The sequence below is a fragment of the Colletes latitarsis genome, unplaced genomic scaffold (assembly GCF_051014445.1).
Source record: "Colletes latitarsis isolate SP2378_abdomen unplaced genomic scaffold, iyColLati1 scaffold0002, whole genome shotgun sequence".
Lineage (NCBI taxonomy): Eukaryota > Metazoa > Arthropoda > Insecta > Hymenoptera > Colletidae > Colletes > Colletes latitarsis.
In genome coordinates, this window is record NW_027488365.1 from 23,956,860 (window position 1) to 23,978,088 (window position 21,229).

The following is a 21,229-nucleotide window of genomic DNA, read 5'->3' on the forward strand; positions in this document are numbered from 1 at the left end:
CGTGATCCAAACAAGAAAAAACCCAGGATCCGTTCAACAAGTATGTGTGAATGCGAAAGTATGAGTCTGATGAGTGAAAATCCCAGGCCTAAGCTTGACCTTACATGCGTTATCCTCTAAAATATTGATCGAAACCAGGTTAAATCGACTGTTTCAGTGTGGTATCACATTACTACGTGATCCAAACCAGAAAAAACCCAGGATCAGTTCAACAAGTATGTGAAAAACGCGATAGTATGAGCCTGGAGAGGGCGAACCCTGACCTATCCCAGACCTAACTTGCGTTATCCTCTAAAATATTGATCGAAACCAGGTCTAATCGACTGTTTCAGTGTGGTACCACATTACTACGTGAACCATACCAGAAAAAACCCAGGATCCGTTCAACAAGTATGTGAAATACGCGAAAGTATGAGCCTGATGAGGGCAAATCTCAGGGCTAACCTAGACCTAACATGCATTATCCTCTAAAATATTGATCCAAACCAGGTTCAGTGGGCTGTTTCAGTGTGGTACCACATTACTGCGCGAGCCAAACCAGAAAAACCCCAGGATCTGTTCAACAAGTATGTGAAAAATGCGAAAGTATGACCCTGATGTGGGCAAATCCCAGACCTAACCCAGACCTAACTTGCATTGTCCTCTAAAATATTGATCGAAACCAGGTTTAATTGACTGTTCCAGTGTGGTACCACATTACTACGGGATCCAATCCAGAAATAGCCCAGGATCTAGCCATGAAGTATGAGAAATATGCGAAAGTATGAGCCTCATGAGGGCAAATCCTAGACCTAACCCAGACCTAACATGCGTTATCATCTAAAATATTTATCAAGACCTGGTTTAATTGATTGTTTCAGTGTGGTACCACATTACTACGTGATCCAAACCAGAAAATAACCCAGTATCTGTTCAAGGAGTATGTGAAGTGTGCGAAAGAATGAGTTTGATGAGTGAAAATCCCAGGCCTAACCTAGACCTAACATGCGTTATCCTCAATAATATTGATCGAAACCAGGTTTAATCGACTGTTTCAGCGTGGTACCACATTACTTCGTGATCCAAACCAGAAAAAAACCCAGGATCTGTTCAACGAGTATGTGAAGTGTGCGAAAGTATGAGTCTGATGATGGCAAATCTCAGACCTTTCCCGGACCTAACTTGCGTTATCCTCTAAAATATTGATCGGAACCAGGTTTAATTGACTGTTTCAGTGTGGTACCACTTTACTACGTGATCCAAACCAGAAAAAACCCAGGATCCGTTCAACAAGTATGTGAAAAATGCGAAAGTATGACCCTGATGAGGGCACATCCCAGACCTATCTCAGACCTAACTTGCGTTGTCCTCTAAGATATTGATGGAAACCAGGTTCCATTGACTGTTTCAGTGTGGTACTACATTACTACGTAATACAATCCAGAAAAAGCCCAGGATCTAGCCATCAAGTATGAGAAATATGCGAAAGAATGAGCCTGATGAGAGCAAATCGCAGACCTAACCTAGACCTAACATGAATTATTCTCAAAAATATTGATCGAAACCAGGTTTAATGGACTGTTTCAGTGTGGTACCACATTACTACGTGATCCAAACCAGAAAAAAACCGGGATCTGTTCAACAAGTATGTGAAAATCGCGAAAGTATGAGCCTGATGTGGGCAAATCCTAGACCTAACCCAGACCTAACATGCGTTATCCTCTAAAATATTGATCGAAACCAGGTTTAATGGACTGTATCAGTGTGGTACCACACTACTACCTGATCCAAACCAGAAAAAAACCCAGGATCTGTTCAACAAGTATGTGAAAAACGCGAAAGTATGAGCCTGATGAGGGCAAATCCCAGACCTATGCCAGACCTAACTTGCGTTATCCTCTAAAATATTGATCGAAACCAGGTTTAATTGACTGTTTCAGTGTGGTACCACAATACTACGTGATCCACACCAGAAAAAACCCAAGAACCGTTCAACAAGTATGTGAAGAATGCGAAAGAATGAATCTGATGAGTGAAAATCCCAGGCCTAACCTAGACATAACTTTCGTTATGCTCTAAAATATTGATCGAAACCAGGTTCAGTGGGCTGTGTCAGTGTGGTACCACATTACTGCGCGATCCAAACCAGAAAAAACCCAGGATCTGTTCAACAAGTATGTGAAAAATGCGAAAGTATGACCCTGATGTGGGCAAATCCCAGACCTAACCCAGACCTAACTTGCATTGTCCTCTAAAATATTGATCGAAACCAGGTTTAATTGACTGTTCCAGTGTGGTACCACATTACTACGTGATCCAATCCAGAAATAGCCCAGGATCTAGCCATGAAGTATGAGAAATATGCGAAAGTTTGAGCCTGATGAGGGCAAATCCTAGACCTAACCCAGACCTAACATGCGTTATCATCTAAAATATTTATCCAGACCTGGTTTAATTGATTGTTTCAGTGTGGTACCACATTACTACGTGAACCATACCAGAAAAAACCCAGGATCCGTTCAACAAGTATCTGAAGAATGCGAAAGTATGAGTCTGATGAGCGAAAATCTCAGGGCTAACCTAGACCTAACATGCATTATCCTCTAAAATATTGATCCAAACCAGGTTTAGTGGACTGTTTCACTGTGGTACCACTTTACTACGTGATACAAAGCAGAAAAAACCCTCGATCAGGTCAACATGTATGTTAGAACTGCGAAAGTATGACTCTGATGAGGGCAAATCCCAGGCCTAACCTAGACCTAACATGCGTTATCATCTAAAATATTTATCAAGACCTGGTTTAATTGATTGTTTCAGTGTGGTACCACATTTTTACGTGAACCATACCAGAAAAAACCCAGGATCCGTTCAACAAGTATCTGAAGAATGCGAAAGTATGAGTCTGATGAGCGAAAATCTCAGGGCTAACCTAGACCTAACATGCATTATCCTCTAAAATATTGATCCAAACCAGGTTCAGTGGGCTGTTTCAGTGTGGTACCACATTACTGCGCGAGCCAAACCAGAAAAACCCCAGGATCTGTTCAACAAGTATGTGAAAAATGCGAAAGTATGACCCTGATGTGGGCAAATCCCAGACCTAACCCAGACCTAACTTGCATTGTCCTCTAAAATATTGATCGAAACCAGGTTTAATTGACTGTTCCAGTGTGGTACCACATTACTACGTGATCCAATCCAGAAATAGCCCAGGATCTAGCCATGAAGTATGAGAAATATGCGAAAGTATGAGCCTGATGAGGGCAAATCCTAGACCTAACCCAGACCTAACATGCGTTATCATCTAAAATATTTATCAAGACCTGGTTTAATTGATTGTTTCAGTGAGGTACCACATTACTACGTGAACCATACCAGAAAAAACCCAGGTTCCGTTCAACAAGTATCTGAAGAATGCGAAAGTATGAGTCTGATGAGCGAAAATCTCAGGGCTAACCCAGGCCTAACATGAATTATTCTCTAAAATATTGATCGAAACCAGGTTTAATTGACTGTTTCAGTGTGGTACCACATTACTACGTGATCCAATACAGTAATAGCCCAGGATCCAGCCATGAAGTATGAGAAATATGCGAAAGTATGAGCCTGATGAGGGCAAATACTAGACCTAACCCAGACCTAACATGCGTTATCCTCTAAAATATTTATCAAGACCAGGTTTAATTGATTGTTTCAGTGTGGTACCACATTACTACGTGATCCACACCAGAAAAAACCCAAGATCCGTTCAACAAGTATGTGAAGAATGCGAAAGTATGAGTCGGATGAGTGAAAATCCCAGGCCTAGCGTAGACCTAACATGCGTTATCCTCAAAAATATTGATCGAAACCTGGTTTAATCGACTGTTTCAGTGTGGTACCACAATAATACGTGATGCAATCCAGAAAAAGCCCAGGATCTAGCCATCAAGTATGAGAAATATGCGATAGAATCAGCCTGATGAGGGCAAATCCTAGACCTATCCCAGACCTAACTTGCGTAATCCTCTAAAATATTGATCGAAACCAGGTTTAATTGACTGTTTTAGTGTGGTACCACTTTACTACGTGATCCAAAGCAGAAAAAACCCTCGATCAGGTCAACATGCATGTTAAAACTGCGAAAGTATGACCCTGATGAGGGCAAATCCCAGGCCAAACCTATACCTAACATGCGTTATCTTCTAAAATATTGTGCGAAACCAGGTTTCATGGACTGTTTCAGTGTGGTACCACATTACTACGTGAACCAAACCAGAAAAAACCCAGGATCAGTTCAACAAGTATGTGAAAAACGCGAAAGTATGAGCGTGATGAAGGCGAATCCCAGACCTATCCCAGACCTAACTTGCGTTATCCTCTAAAATATTGATCGAAACCAGGTTTAATTGACTGTTTCAGCGTGGTACCACGTTACTACGTGATACAATCCTGAAACAGCCCAGGATCTAGCCATGAAGTATGAGAAATATGCGAAAGTATGAGCCTGACGAGGGCAAATCCTAGACCTAACCCAAACCTAACATGCGTTATCCTCTAAAATATTGATCCAAAACAGGTTTAATGGACAGCTTCAGTGTGATACTACTTTACTACGTGATCCAAAGCAGAAAAAACCCTCGATCAGGTCAACATGTATGTTAAAACTGCGAAAGTATGACCCTGATGAGGGCAAATCCCAGGCCTAACCTAGACCTAACATGCGTTCTCCTCTAAAATATTGATGGAAACTTGGTTTAGTTGACTGTTTCAGTGTTGTACTTCATTACTACGTGATGCAATCCAGAAAAAGCCCAGGATCTAGCCATCAAGTATGAGAAATATGCGAAAGAATGAGCCCGATGAGAGCAAATCCCAGACCTAACCTAGACCTAACATGGATTATTCTCTATAATATTGATCGAAACCAGGTTTAATTGACTGTTTCAGTGTGGTACCACATTACTACGTGATCCAAACCAGTAAAACCACAGGATCCGTTCAACATGTATGTGAAGAATGCGAAAGTATGAGTCTGATGAGTGAAAATCCTCGGCCTAACCTAGACCTAACATGCGTTATCCTCAAAAATATTGATCGAAACCAGGTTTAATGGACAGTTTCAGTGTGTTACCACATTACTACGTGATCCAAACCAGTAAAACCCCAGGATCTGTTCAACCAGTATGTGAAAAACGCGAAAGTATGAGCCTGATGAGGGCAAATCCCAGACCGATCCCAGACCTAACTTGCGTTATCCTCTAAAATATTGATCGAAATCAGGTTTAATTGACTGTTTCAGCGTGGTACCACGTTACTACGTGATACAATCCTGAAACAGCCCAGGATCTAGCCATGAAGTATGAGAAATATGCGAAAGTATGAGCCTGACGAGGGCAAATCCTAGACCTAACCCAAACCTAACATGCGTTATCCTCTAAAATATTGATCCAAACCAGGTTTAATGGACAGCTTCAGTGTGGTACTTCTTTACTACGTGATCCAAAGCAGAAAAAACCCTCGATCAGGTCAACATGTATGTTAAAACTGCGAAAGTATGACCCTGATGAGGGCAAATCCCAGACCGATCCCAGACCTAACATGCGTTCTCCTCCAAAATAGTGATGGAAACTAGGTTTAATTGACTGTTTCAGTGTTGTACTTCATTACTACGTGATGCAATCCAGAAAAAGCCCAGGATCTAGCCATCAAGTATGAGAAATATGCGAAAGAATGAGCCTGATGAGAGCAAATCCCAGACCTAACCTAGACCTAACATGGATTATTCTCTAAAATATTGATCGAAACCAGGTTTAATTGACTGTTTCAGTGTGTTACCACATTACTACGTGATCCAAACCAGTAAAACCCCAGGATCCGTTCAACAAGTATGTGAAGAATGCGAAAGTATGAGTCTGATGAGTGAAAATCCTCGGCCTAAACTAGACCTAACATGCGTTATCCTCAAAAATATTGATCGAAACCAGGTTTAATGGACAGTTTCAGTGTGGTACCACACTACTACGTGATCCAAACCAGAAAAAAACCCAGGATCTGTTCAACAGGTACATGGAATGCGCGAAAGTATGAGCCTGATGAGTGAAAATCCTCGGCCTAACCTAGACCTAACATGCGTTATCCTCAAAAATATTGATCGAAACCAGGTTTAATGGACAGTTTCAGTGTGGTACCACATTACTACGTGATCCAAACCAGAAAAAAACCCAGGATCTGTTCAACCAGTATGTGAAAAACGCGAAAGTATGAGCCTGATGAGGGCAAATCCCAGACCGATCCCAGACCTAACTTGCGTTATCCTCTAAAATATTGATCGAAACCAGGTTTAATTGACTGTTTCAGTGTGGTACCACATTACTACGTGGTCCAAACCAGTAAAACCCCAGGGTCCATTCAACAAGTATGTGAAGAATGCGAAAGTATGAGTCTGATGAGTGAAAATCCTCGGCCTAACCTAGACCTAACATGCGTTATCCTCAAAAATATTGATCGAAACCAGGTTTAATGGACAGTTTCAGTGTGGTACCACACTACTACGTGATCCAAACCAGAAAGAAACCCAGGATCTGTTCAACAAGTATGTGAAATACGCGAAAGTATGAGCCTGATGAGGGCAAGTCCCAGACCTATCCCAGACCTAACTTGCGTTATCCTCTAAAATATTGATCGAAACCAGGTTTAATTGACTGTTTCAGTGTGGTACCACTTTACTACGTGATCCAATGCAGAAAAAACCCTCGATCAGGTCAACAAGTATGTGAAGTATGCGAAAGTATGAGTCTGATGAGGGCAAATCCCAGGCCTAACCTAGACCTAACATGCGTTATCCTCAAAAATATTGATCGAAACCAGGTTTAATGGACAGTTTCAGTGTGGTACCACATTACTACGTGATCCAAACCAGAAAAAAACCCAGGATCTGTTCAACCAGTATGTGAAAAACGCGAAAGTATGAGCCTGATGAGGGCAAATCCCAGACCGATCCCAGACCTAACTTGCGTTATCCTCTAAAATATTGATCGAAACCAGGTTTAATTGACTGTTTCAGTGTGGTACCACATTACTACGTGGTCCAAACCAGTAAAACCCCAGGGTCCATTCAACAAGTATGTGAAGAATGCGAAAGTATGAGTCTGATGAGTGAAAATCCTCGGCCTAACCTAGACCTAACATGCGTTGTCCTCAAAAATATTGATCGAAACCAGGTTTAATGGACAGTTTCAGTGTGGTACCACACTACTACGTGATCCAAACCAGAAAGAAACCCAGGATCTGTTCAACAAGTATGTGAAATACGCGAAAGTATGAGCCTGATGAGGGCAAGTCCCAGACCTATCCCAGACCTAACTTGCGTTATCCTCTAAAATATTGATCGAAACCAGGTTTAATTGACTGTTTCAGTGTGGTACCACTTTACTACGTGATCCTATGCAGAAAAAACCCTCGATCAGGTCAACAAGTATGTGAAGTATGCGAAAGTATGAGTCTGATGAGGGCAAATCCCAGGCCTAAACTAGACATAACTTTCGTTATCCTCTAAAATGTTGATCGAAACCAGGTTTAATTGACTGTTTTAGTGTGGTACCACTTTACTACGTGATCCAATGCAGAAAAAACCCTCGATCAGGTCAACATGCATGTTAAAACTGCGAAAGTATGAGCCTGATGAGGGCAAATCCCAGACCTATCTCAGACCTAACACGCGTTATCCTCAAAAATATTAATCGAAACCAGGTTTAATCGACTGTTTCAGAGTGGTCCCACATTACTACGTGATCCAAACCAGAAAAAACCCAGGATCCGTTCAACAAGTATGTGAAGAATGCGAAAGTATGAGTCTGATGAATGAAAATCCCAGACCTATCCCAGACCTAACTTGCGTTATCCTCTAAAATATTGATCGAAACCAGGTTTAATTGACTGTTTCAGTGTGGCACCACATTACTACGTGATCCAAACCAGAAAAAAACCCAGGATCAGTTCAACAAGTATGTGAAGTGTGCGAAAGTATGAGTCTGATGAGTGAAAATCCTCGGCCTAACCTAGACCTAACATGCGTTATCCTCAAAAATATTGATCGAAACCAGGTTTAATGGACAGTTTCAGTGTGGTACCACACTACTACGTGATCCAAACCAGAAAAAAACCCAGGATCTGTTCGGCAAGTATGTGAAGTATGCGAAAGTATGAGTCTGATGAGGGCAAATCCCAGGCCTAAACTAGACATAACTTTCGTTATCCTCTAAAATGTTGATCGAAACCAGGTTTAATTGACTGTTTTAGTGTGGTACCACTTTACTACGTGATCCAATGCAGAAAAAACCCTCGATCAGGTCAACATGCATGTTAAAACTGCGAAAGTATGAGCCTGATGAGGGCAAATCCCAGAGCTATCTCAGACCTAACACGCGTTATCCTCAAAAATATTAATCGAAACCAGGTTTAATCGACTGTTTCAGAGTGGTCCCACATTACTACGTGATCCAAACCAGAAAAAACCCAGGATCCGTTCAACAAGTATGTGAAGAATGCGAAAGTATGAGTCTGATGAATGAAAATCCCAGACCTATCCCAGACCTAACTTGCGTTATCCTCTAAAATATTGATCGAAACCAGGTTTAATTGACTGTTTCAGTGTGGCACCACATTACTACGTGATCCAAACCAGAAAAAAACCCAGGATCAGTTCAACAAGTATGTGAAATACGCGAAAGTATGAGCCTGATGAGGCAAATCCCAGACCTATCCCAGACCTAACTTGCGTTATCCTCTAAAATATTGATCGAAACCAGGTTTAATTGACTGTTTCAGTGTGGTACCACTTTACTACGTGAACCAATGCAGAAAAAACCCCCGATCAGGTCAACAAGTATGTGAAGTATGCGAAAGTATGAGTCTGATGAGGGCAAATCCCAGGCCTAAACTAGACATAACTTTCGTTATCCTCTAAAATGTTGATCGAAACCAGGTTTAATTGACTGTTTTAGTGTGGTACCACTTTACTACGTGATCCAATGCAGAAAAAACCCTCGATCAGGTCAACATGCATGTTAAAACTGCGAAAGTATGAGCCTGATGAGGGCAAATCCCAGAGCTATCTCAGACCTAACACGCGTTATCCTCAAAAATATTAATCGAAACCAGGTTTAATCGACTGTTTCAGAGTGGTCCCACATTACTACGTGATCCAAACCAGAAAAAACCCAGGATCCGTTCAACAAGTATGTGAAGAATGCGAAAGTATGAGTCTGATGAATGAAAATCCCAGACCTATCCCAGACCTAACTTGCGTTATCCTCTAAAATATTGATCGAAACCAGGTTTAATTGACTGTTTCAGTGTGGCACCACATTACTACGTGATCCAAACCAGAAAAAAACCCAGGATCAGTTCAACAAGTATGTGAAATACGCGAAAGTATGAGCCTGATGAGGCAAATCCCAGACCTATCCCAGACCTAACTGGCGTTATCCTCTAAAATATTGATCGAAACCAGGTTTAATTGACTGTTTCAGTGTGGTACCACATTACTACGTGATCCAAACCAGAAAAAAACCCAGGATCTGTTCGGCAAGTATGTGAAGTATGCGAAAGTATGAGTCTGATGAGGGCAAATCCCAGGCCTGAACTAGACATAACTTTCGTTATCCTCTAAAATGTTGATCGAAACCAGGTTTAATTGACTGTTTTAGTGTGGTACCACTTTACTACGTGATCCAATGCAGAAAAAACCCTCGATCAGGTCAACATGCATGTTAAAACTGCGAAAGTATGAGCCTGATGAGGGCAAATCCCAGACCTATCCCAGACCTAACACGCGTTATCCTCAAAAATATTAATGGAAACCAGGTTTAATGGACTGCTTCAGTGTGGTACCACTTTACTACGTGATCCAAAGCAGAAAAAACCCTCGATCAGGTCAACATGTATGTTAAAACTGCGACAGTATGACCCTGATGAGGGCAAATCCCAGGCCTAACCTAGACCTAACATGGGTTGTCCTCTAAAATATTAGTGGAAACCAGGTTTAATTGACTGTTTCATTGTTGTACTTCATTACTGCGTGATGCAATCCAGGAAAAGCCCAGGATCTAGCCATCAAGTATGAGAAATATGCGAAAGAATGAGCCTGATGAGAACAAATCCCAGACCTAACCTAGACCTAACATGAATTATTCTCTAAAATATTGATCGAAAGCAGGTTTAATGGACAGTTTCAGTGTGGTACCACACTACTACGTGATCCAAACCAGAAAAGAACCCAGGATCTGTTCAACAAGTATGTGAAATACGCGAAAGTATGAGCCTGATGAGAGCAAATTCCAGACCTAACCTAGACATAACATGAATTATCCTCTAAAATATTGATCGAAACCAGGTTTAATTGATTGTTTCAGTGTGGTCCCACATTACTACGTGATCCAAACCAGAAAGAACCCAGGATCCGTTCAACAAGTACGTGAAGAATGCGAAAGTATGAGTGTGATGAGTGAAAATCCCAGGCCTAACCTAGATCTAACATGAATTATTCTCTAAAATATTGATCGAAACCTGGTTTAATCTACTGTTTCAGTGTGGTACCACATTACTATGTGATCCAAACCAGAAAATAACCCAGGATCTGTTCAACGAGTATGGGAAGTGTGCGAAAGTATGAGTCTGATGAGGTCAAATCCCAGACCTATCCCAGACTTAACTTGCGTTATCCTCTAAAATATTGATCGAAGCCGGGTTTAATCGACTGTTTCTGTGTGGTACCACATTACTACGTGATCCAAACCAGAAAAAACCCAGGATCAGTTCAACAAGTATGTGAAAAACGCGAAAGTATGAGCCTGATGAGGGCGAATCCCTGACCTATCCCAGACCTAACTTGCGTTATCCTCTGAAATATTGATCGGAGCCGGGTTTAATCGACTGTTTCAGCGTGGTACCACATTACTACGTGATACAATCCAGAAACAGCCCAGGATCTAGCCATGAAGTATGACAAATATGCGAATGTATGAGCCTGATGAGGACAAATCCTAGACCTAACCCAAACCTAACATGCGTTATCCTCCAAAATATTTAACAAGACCAGGTTTAATTGATTGTTTCGGTGTGGTCCCACATTACTACGTGATCCAAACCAGAAAAAACCCAGGATCCGTTCAACAAGTATGTGAAGAATGCGAAAGTATGAGTCTGATGAGTGAAAATCCCCGGCCTAACCTAGACCTAACATGCGTTATCCTCAAAAATATTGACCGAAACCTGGTTTAATCGACTGTTTCAGTGTGGTACCACATTAGTATGTGATCCAAACCAGAAAATAACCGTGATCTGTTCAACGAGTATGTGAAGTGTGCGAAAGTATGAGTCTGATGAGGGCAAATCCTAGACCTATCCCAGACCTAACATGCGTTATCCTCTAAAATATTTATCAAGACCAGGTTTTATTGACTGTTTCAGCGTGGTACCACGTTACTACGTGATACAATCCAGAAATAGCCCAGGATCTAGCCATGAAGTATGAGAAATATGCGAATGTATGAGCCTGATGAGGACAAATCCTAGACCTAACCCAAACCTAACATGCGTTATCCTCCAAAATATTTAACAAGACCAGGTTTAATTGATTGTTTCGGTGTGGTCCCACATTACTACGTGATCCAAACCAGAAAAAACCCAGGATCCGTTCAACAAGTATGTGAAGAATGCGAAAGTATGAGTCTGATGAGTGAAAATCCCCGGCCTAACCTAGACCTAACATGCGTTATCCTCAAAAATATTGACCGAAACCTGGTTTAATCGACTGTTTCAGTGTGGTACCACATTACTATGTGATCCAAACCAGAAAAAACCCAGGATCCGTTCAACAAGTGTGTGAAGAATGCGAAAGTATGAGTCTGATGAGTGAAAATCCCAGGGCTAACCTAGACCTAACATGCGTTATCCTCTAAAATATTGATCCAAACCAGGTTTAATGGACTGTTTCAGTGTGGTACCACTTTACTACGTGATCCAAAGCAGAAAAAACACTCGATCAGGTCAACATGTATGTTAGAACTGCGAAAGTATGACCCTGATGAGGGCAAATCCCAGACCTATCCCAGACCTAACTTGCGTTCTCCTCTATGATATAGATGGAAACCAGGTTTAATTGACTGTTTCAGTGTTGTACTTCATTACTACGTGATGCAATCCAGAAAAAGCCCAGGATCTAGCCATCAAGTATGGGAAATATGCGAAAGAATGAGCCCGATGAGAGCAAATCCCTGACCTAACCTAAACCTAACATGAATTATTCTCTAAAATATTGATCGAAACCAGGTTTAATTGACTATTTCAGTGTGGTCCCACATTACTACGTGATCCAAACCAGAAAAAACCCAGGATCCGTTCAACTAGTACGTGAAGAATGCGAAAGTATGAGTCTGATGAGTGAAAATCCCAGGCCTAACCTAGACCTAACATGAATTATTCTCTAAAATATTGATCGAAACCTGGTTTAATCTACTGTTTCAGTGTTGTACCACATTACTATGTGATCCAAACCAGAAAATAACCCAGGATCTGCTCAACGAGTATTGTAAGTGTGCGAAAGTATGAGTCCGATGAGGTCAAATCCCAGACCTATCCCAGACTTAACTTGCGTTATCCTCTAAAATATTGATCGAAACCGGGTTTAATCGACTGTTTCAGCGTGGTACCACATTACTACGTGACACAATCCAGAAACAGCCCAGGATCTAGCCATGAAGTATGAGAAATATGCGAATGTATGAGCCTGATGAGGACAAATCCCCGGCCTAAACCAGACCGAACATGCGTTATCCTCTAAAATATTGATCCAAACCAGGTTTAGTGGACTGTTCCAGTGTGGTACCACTTTACTACGTGATCCAAAGCAGAAAAAACCCTCGATCACGTCAACATGTATGATAAAACTGCGAAAGTATGACCCTGATGTGGGCGAATCCCTGACCTATCCCAGACCTAACTTGCGTTATCCTCTGAAATATTGATCGGAGCCGGGTTTAATCGACTGTTTCAGCGTGGTACCACATTACTACGTGATACAATCCAGAAACAGCCCAGGATCTAGCCATGAAGTATGACAAATATGCGAATGTATGAGCCTGATGAGGACAAATCCTAGACCTAACCCAAACCTAACATGCGTTATCCTCCAAAATATTTAACAAGACCAGGTTTAATTGATTGTTTCGGTGTGGTCCCACATTACTACGTGATCCAAACCAGAAAAAACCCAGGATCCGTTCAACAAGTATGTGAAGAATGCGAAAGTATGAGTCTGATGAGTGAAAATCCCCGGCCTAACCTAGACCTAACATGCGTTATCCTCAAAAATATTGACCGAAACCTGGTTTAATCGACTGTTTCAGTGTGGTACCACATTACTATGTGATCCAAACCAGAAAATAACCCAGGATCTGTTCAACGAGTATGTGAAGTGTGCGAAAGTATGAGTCTGATGAGGGCAAATCCTAGACCTATCCCAGACCTAACATGCGTTATCCTCTAAAATATTTATCAAGACCAGGTTTAATTGACTGTTTCAGTGTGGTACCACATTGCTACGTGATCCAAACCAGAAAAAACCCAGGATCAGTTCAACAAGTAAGTGAAAAACGCGAAAGTATGAGCCTGATGAGGGCAAATCCCAGACCTATCCCAGACCTAACTTGCGTTATGCTCTAAAATATTGATCGAAACCTGGTTTAATCGACTGTTTCTGTGTGGTACCACATTACTATGTGATCCAAACCAGATAATAACCCAGGATCTGTTCAACGAGTATGTGAAGTGTGCGAAAGTATGAGTCTGATGAGGGCAAATCCTAGACCTATCCCAGACCTAACATGCGTTATCCTCTAAAATATTTATCAAGACCAGGTTTTATTGACTGTTTCAGCGTGGTACCACGTTACTACGTGATACAATCCAGAAATAGCCCAGGATCTAGCCATGAAGTATGAGAAATATGCGAAAGTATGAGCCTGATGAGGGCAAATTCTAGACCTGACCCAGACCTAACATGAGTTTTCCTCCAAAATATTTATCAAGACCTGCTTTAATTGAATGTTTCAGTGTGGTACCACATTACTACGTGATCCAATCCAGAAATAGCCCAGGATCTAGCAATGAAGTATGAGAAATATGCGAAAGTATGAGCCTGACGAGGGCAAATCCTAGACCTAACCTAGACATAACATGAATTATTCTCTAAAATATTGATCAAAACCAGGTTTAATTGACTGTTTCAGTGTGGCACCACATTACTACGTGATCCAATCCAGAAATAGCCCAGGATCTAGCCATGAAGAATGAGAAATATGCGAAAGTATGAGCCTGACGCGGGCAAATCCTAGACCTAACCCAGACCTAACATGCGTTATCCTCTAAAATATTTATCATGACCAGGTTTAATTGATTGCTTCATTGTGGTCCCACATTACAACGTGATCCAAACCAGAAAAAACCCAGGATCCGTTCAACAAGTGTGTGAAGAATGCGAAAGTATGAGTCTGATGAGTGAAAATCCCAGGGCTAACCTAGACCTAACATGCGTTATCCTCTAAAATATTGATCCAAACCAGGTTTAATGGACTGTTTCAGTGTGGTACCACTTTACTACGTGATCCAAAGCAGAAAAAACACTCGATCAGGTCAACATGTATGTTAGAACTGCGAAAGTATGACCCTGATGAGGGCAAATCCCAGACCTATCCCAGACCTAACTTGCGTTGTCCTCTATGATATAGATGGAAACCAGGTTTAATTGACTGTTTCAGTGTTGTACTTCATTACTACGTGATGCAATCCAGAAAAAGCCCAGGATCTAGCCATCAAGTATGGGAAATATGCGAAAGAATTGAGCCCGATGAGAGCAAATCCCTGACCTAACCTAAACCTAACATGAATTATTCTCTAAAATATTGATCGAAACCAGGTTTAATTGACTATTTCAGTGTGGTCCCACATTACTACGTGATCCAAACCAGAAAAAACCCAGGATCCGTTCAACTAGTACGTGAAGAATGCGAAAGTATGAGTCTGATGAGTGAAAATCCCAGGCCTAACCTAGTCCTAACATGAATTATTCTCTAAAATATTGATCGAAACCTGGTTTAATCTACTGTTTCAGTGTTGTACCACATTACTATGTGATCCAAACCAGAAAATAACCCAGGATCTGCTCAACGAGTATTGTAAGTGTGCGAAAGTATGAGTCCGATGAGGTCAAATCCCAGACCTATCCCAGACTTAACTTGCGTTATCCTCTAAAATATTGATCGAAACCGGGTTTAATCGACTGTTTCAGCGTGGTACCACATTACTACGTGATACAATCCAGAAACAGCCCAGGATCTAGCCATGAAGTATGAGAAATATGCGAATGTATGAGCCTGATGAGGACAAATCCCCGGCCTAAACCAGACCGAACATGCGTTATCCTCTAAAATATTGATCCAAACCAGGTTTAGTGGACTGTTCCAGTGTGGTACCACTTTACTACGTGATCCAAAGCAGAAAAAACCCTCGATCACGTCAACATGTATGATAAAACTGCGAAAGTATGACCCTGATGTGGGCAAATCCCAGACCTATCCCAGACCTAACTTGCGTTATCCTCTAAAATATTGATTGAAACCAGGTTTAATTGACTGTTTCAGTGTGGTACCACATTACTACGTGATCCAATCCAGAAATAGCCCAGGATCTAGCAATGAAGTATGAGAAATATGCGAAAGTATGAGCCTGACGAGGGCAAATCCTAGACCTAACCTAGACATAACATGAATTATTCTCTAAAGCATTGATCAAAACCATGTTTAATTGACTGTTTCGGTGTGGTACCACATTACTACGTGATCCAATCCAGAAATAGCCCAGGATCTAGCCATGAAGTATGAGAAATATGCGAAAGTATGAGCCTGACGAGTGCAAATCCTAGACCTAACCCAGACCTAACATGCGTTATCCTCTAAAATATTTATCATGACCAGGTTTAATTGATTGTTTCATTGTGGTCCCACTTTACTACGTGATCCAAAGCATTAAGAACCCTCGATCAGGTCAACATGTATGTTAAAACTGCGAAAGTATGACCCTGATGAGGGCAAATCCCAGGCCTTACCTAGACCTAACTTGCGTTGTCCTCTAAAATATTTATCATGACCTGGTTTAATTGATTGTTTCAGTGTGGTACCACTTTACTACGTGATCCAAAGCAGAAAAAACACTCGATCAGGTCAACATGTATGTTAGAACTGCGAAAGTATGACCCTGATGAGGGCAAATCCCAGACCTATCCCAGACCTAACTTGCGTTGTCCTCTAAGATATAGATGGAAACCAGGTTTAATTGACTGTTTCAGTGTTGTACTTCATTACTACGTGATGCAATCCAGAAAAAGCCCAGGATCTAGCCATCAAGTATGGGAAATATGCGAAAGAATGAGTCTGATGAGTGAAAATCCCAGGCCTAACCTAGACCTAACATGAATTATTCTCTAAAATATTGATCGAAACCAGGTTTAATCTACTGTTTCAGTGTTGTACCACATTACTATGTGATCCAAACCAGAAAATAACCCAGGATCTGCTCAACGAGTATTGTAAGTGTGCGAAAGTATGAGTCTGATGAGGTCAAATCCCAGACCTATCCCAGACTTAACTTGCGTTATCCTCTAAAATATTGATCGAAACCGGGTTTAATCGACTGTTTCAGTGTGGTACCACATTACTACGTGATCCAAACCAGAAAAAACCCAGGATCAGTTCAACAAGTATGTGAAAAACGCGAAAGTATGAGCCTGATGAGGGCGAATCCCAGACCTAACCCAGACCTAACTTGCGTTATCCTCTAAAATATTGATCGAAACCAGGTTTAATTGACTGTTTCAGCGTGGTACCACATTACTACGTGATACAATCCAGAAACAGCCCAGGATCTAGCCATGAAGTATGAGAAATATGCGAATGTATGAGCCTGATGAGGACAAATCCTAGACCTAACCCAAACCTAACAAGCGTTATCCTTTAAAATATTTATCAAGACCAGGTTTAATTGAATGTTTCAGTGTGGTCCCACATTACTACGTGATCCAAACCAGAAAAAACCCAGGATCCGTCCAACAACTATGTGAAGAATGCGAAAGTATGAGTCTGATGAGTGAAAATCCCAGGCCTAACCTAGACCTAACATGCGTTATCCTCAAAAATATTGATGGAAACCAGGTTTAATTGACTGTTTCAGTGTTGTACTTCATTACTACGTGATCCAATCCAGAAATAGCCCAGGATCTAGCCATGAAGTATGAGAAATATGCGAAAGTATGAGCCTGACGAGGGCAAATCCTAGACCTAACTCAGACCTAACATGCGTCATCCTCTAAAATACTTATCATGACCTGGTTTAATTGATTGTTTCAGTGTGGTCCCACATTACTACGTGATCCAAACCAGAAAAAACCCAGGATCCGTCCAACAAGTATGTGAAGAATGCGAAAGTATGAGTCTGATGAGTGAAAATCCCAGGCCTAACCTAGACCTAACATGCGTTATCCTCAAAAATATTGATGGAAACCAGGTTTAATTGACTGTTTCAGTGTTGTACTTCATTACTACGTGATCCAATCCAGAAATAGCCCAGGATCTAGCCATGAAGTATGAGAAATATGCGAAAGTATGAGCCTGACGAAGGCAAATCCTAGACCTAACTCAGACCTAACATGCGTCATCCTCTAAAATACTTATCATGACCTGGTTTAATTGATTGTTTCAGTGTGGTCCCACATTACTACGTGATCCAAACCAGAAAAAACCCAGGATCCGTCCAACAAGTATGTGAAGAATGCGAAAGTATGAGTCTGATGAGTGAAAATCCCAGACCTATCCCAGACTTAACTTGCGTTATCCTCTAAAATATTGATCGAAACCGGGTTTAATCGACTGTTTCAGTGTGGTACCACATTACTACGTGATCCAAACCAGAAAAACCCCAGGATCAGTTCAACAAGTATGTGAAAAACGCGAAAGTATGAGCCTGATGAGGGCGAATCCCTGACCTATCCCAGACCTAACTTGCGTTATCCTCTGAAATATTGATCGAAACCAGGTTTAATTGACTGTTTCAGCGTGGTACCACTTTACTACGTGATCCAAAGCATTAAGAACCCTCGATCACGTCAACATGTATGTTAAAACTGCGAAAGTATGACCCTGATGAGGGCAAATCCCAGGCCTTACCTAGACATAACATGCGTTGTCCTCTAAAATATTGATGGAAACTAGGTTTAATTGACTGTTTCAGTGTAGTACTTCATTACTACGTGATGCGATCCAGAAAAAGCCCAGGATCTAGCCATCAAGTATGAGAAATATGCGAAAGAATGAGCCTGATGAGGGCAAATCCTAGACCTAACCCAGAACTAACATGCGTTATCCTCTAATATATTTATCATGACCAGGTTTAATTGATTGTTTCAGTGTGGTCCCACATTACTACGTGATCCAAACCAGAAAAAACCCAGGATCCGTTCAACAAGTATGGGAAGAATGCGAAAGTATGACCCTGATGTGGGCAAATCCCAGACCTATCCCAGACCTAACTTGCGTTATCCTCTAAAATATTGATTGAAACCAGGTTTAATTGACTGTTTCAGTGTGGTACCACATTACTACGTGATCCAATCCAGAAATAGCCCAGGATCTAGCAATGAAGTATGAGAAATATGCGAAAGTATGAGCCTGACGAGGGCAAATCCTAGACCTAACCTAGACATAACATGAATTATTCTCTAAAGCATTGATCAAAACCATGTTTAATTGACTGTTTCAGTGTGGTACCACATTACTACGTGATCCAAACCAGAAAAAACCCAGGATCAGTTCAACAAGTATGTGAAAAACGCGAAAGTATGAGCCTGATGAGGGCGAATCCCAGACCTAACCCAGACCTAACTTGCGTTATCCTCTAAAATATTGATCGAAACCAGGTTTAATTGACTGTTTCAGCGTGGTACCACATTACTACGTGATACAATCCAGAAACAGCCCAGGATCTAGCCATGAAGTATGAGAAATATGCGAATGTATGAGCCTGATGAGGACAAATCCTAGACCTAACCCAAACCTAACATGCGTTATCCTTTAAAATATTTATCAAGACCAGGTTTAATTGAATGTTTCAGTGTGGTCCCACATTACTACGTGATCCAAACCAGAAAAAACCCAGGATCCGTCCAACAACTATGTGAAGAATGCGAAAGTATGAGTCTGATGAGTGAAAATCCCAGGCCTAACCTAGACCTAACATGCGTTATCCTCAAAAATATTGATGGAAACCAGGTTTAATTGACTGTTTCAGTGTTGTACTTCATTACTACGTGATCCAATCCAGAAATAGCCCAGGATCTAGCCATGAAGTATGAGAAATATGCGAAAGTATGAGCCTGACGAGGGCAAATCCTAGACCTAACTCAGACCTAACATGCGTCATCCTCTAAAATACTTATCATGACCTGGTTTAATTGATTGTTTCAGTGTGGTCCCACATTACTACGTGATCCAAACCAGAAAAAACCCAGGATCCGTCCAACAAGTATGTGAAGAATGCGAAAGTATGAGTCTGATGAGTGAAAATCCCAGGCCTAACCTAGACCTAACATGCGTTATCCTCAAAAATATTGATGGAAACCAGGTTTAATTGACTGTTTCAGTGTTGTACTTCATTACTACGTGATCCAATCCAGAAATAGCCCAGGATCTAGCCATGAAGTATGAGAAATATGCGAAAGTATGAGCCTGACGAGGGCAAATCCTAGACCTAACTCAGACCTAACATGCGTCATCCTCTAAAATACTTATCATGACCTGGTTTAATTGATTGTTTCAGTGTGGTCCCACATTACTACGTGATCCAAACCAGAAAAAACCCAGGATCCGTCCAACAAGTATGTGAAGAATGCGAAAGTATGAGTCTGATGAGTGAAAATCCCAGACCTATCCCAGACTTAACTTGCGTTATCCTCTAAAATATTGATCGAAACCGGGTTTAATCGACTGTTTCAGTGTGGTACCACATTACTACGTGATCCAAACCAGAAAAAACCCAGGATCAGTTCAACAAGTATGTGAAAAACGCGAAAGTATGAGCCTGATGAGGGCGAATCCCTGACCTATCCCAGACCTAACTTGCGTTATCCTCTGAAATATTGATCGAAACCAGGTTTAATTGACTGTTTCAGCGTGGTACCACTTTACTACGTGATCCAAAGCATTAAGAACCCTCGATCACGTCAACATGTATGTTAAAACTGCGAAAGTATGACCCTGATGAGGGCAAATCCCAGGCCTTACCTAGACATAACATGCGTTGTCCTCTAAAATATTGATGGAAACTAGGTTTAATTGACTGTTTCAGTGTAGTACTTCATTACTACGTGATGCGATCCAGAAAAAGCCCAGGATCTAGCCATCAAGTATGAGAAATATGCGAAAGAATGAGCCTGATGAGAGCAAATCCCAGACCTAACCTAGACATAACATGAATTATTCTCTAAAATATTGATGAAAACCAGGTTTAATTGGCTGTTTCAGTGTGGTACCACATTACTACGTGATCCAATCCAGAAATAGCCCAGGATCTAGCCATGAAGTATGAGAAATATGCGAAAGTATGAGCCTGACGAGGGCAAATCCTAGACCTAACCCAGAACTAACATGCGTTATCCTCTAATATATTTATCATGACCAGGTTTAATTGATTGTTTCAGTGTGGTCCCACATTACTACGTGATCCAAACCAGAAAAAAACCCAGGATCCGTTCAACAAGTATGTGAAGAATGCGAAAGTATGAGTCTGATGAGGGCTAATCCCAGACCTATCCCAGACCTAACTTGCGTTATCCTCTAAAATAATGATCGAAACCAGGTTTAATTGACTGTTTTAGTTGTGGTACCACTTTACTACGTGATCCAAACCAGAAAAAACCCAGGATCCGTTCAACAAGTATGGGAAGAATGCGAAAGTATGAGTCTGATGAGTGAAAATCCCCGGCCTAACCTAGACCTAACATGCGTTATCCTCAAAAATATTGATCGAAATCTGGTTTAATCGACTGTTTCAGTGTGGTACCACATTACTATGTGATCCAAACCAGAAAATAACCCAGGATCTGTTCAACGAGTATGTGAAGTGTGCGAAAGTATGAGTCTGATGAGGGCAAATCCTAGAC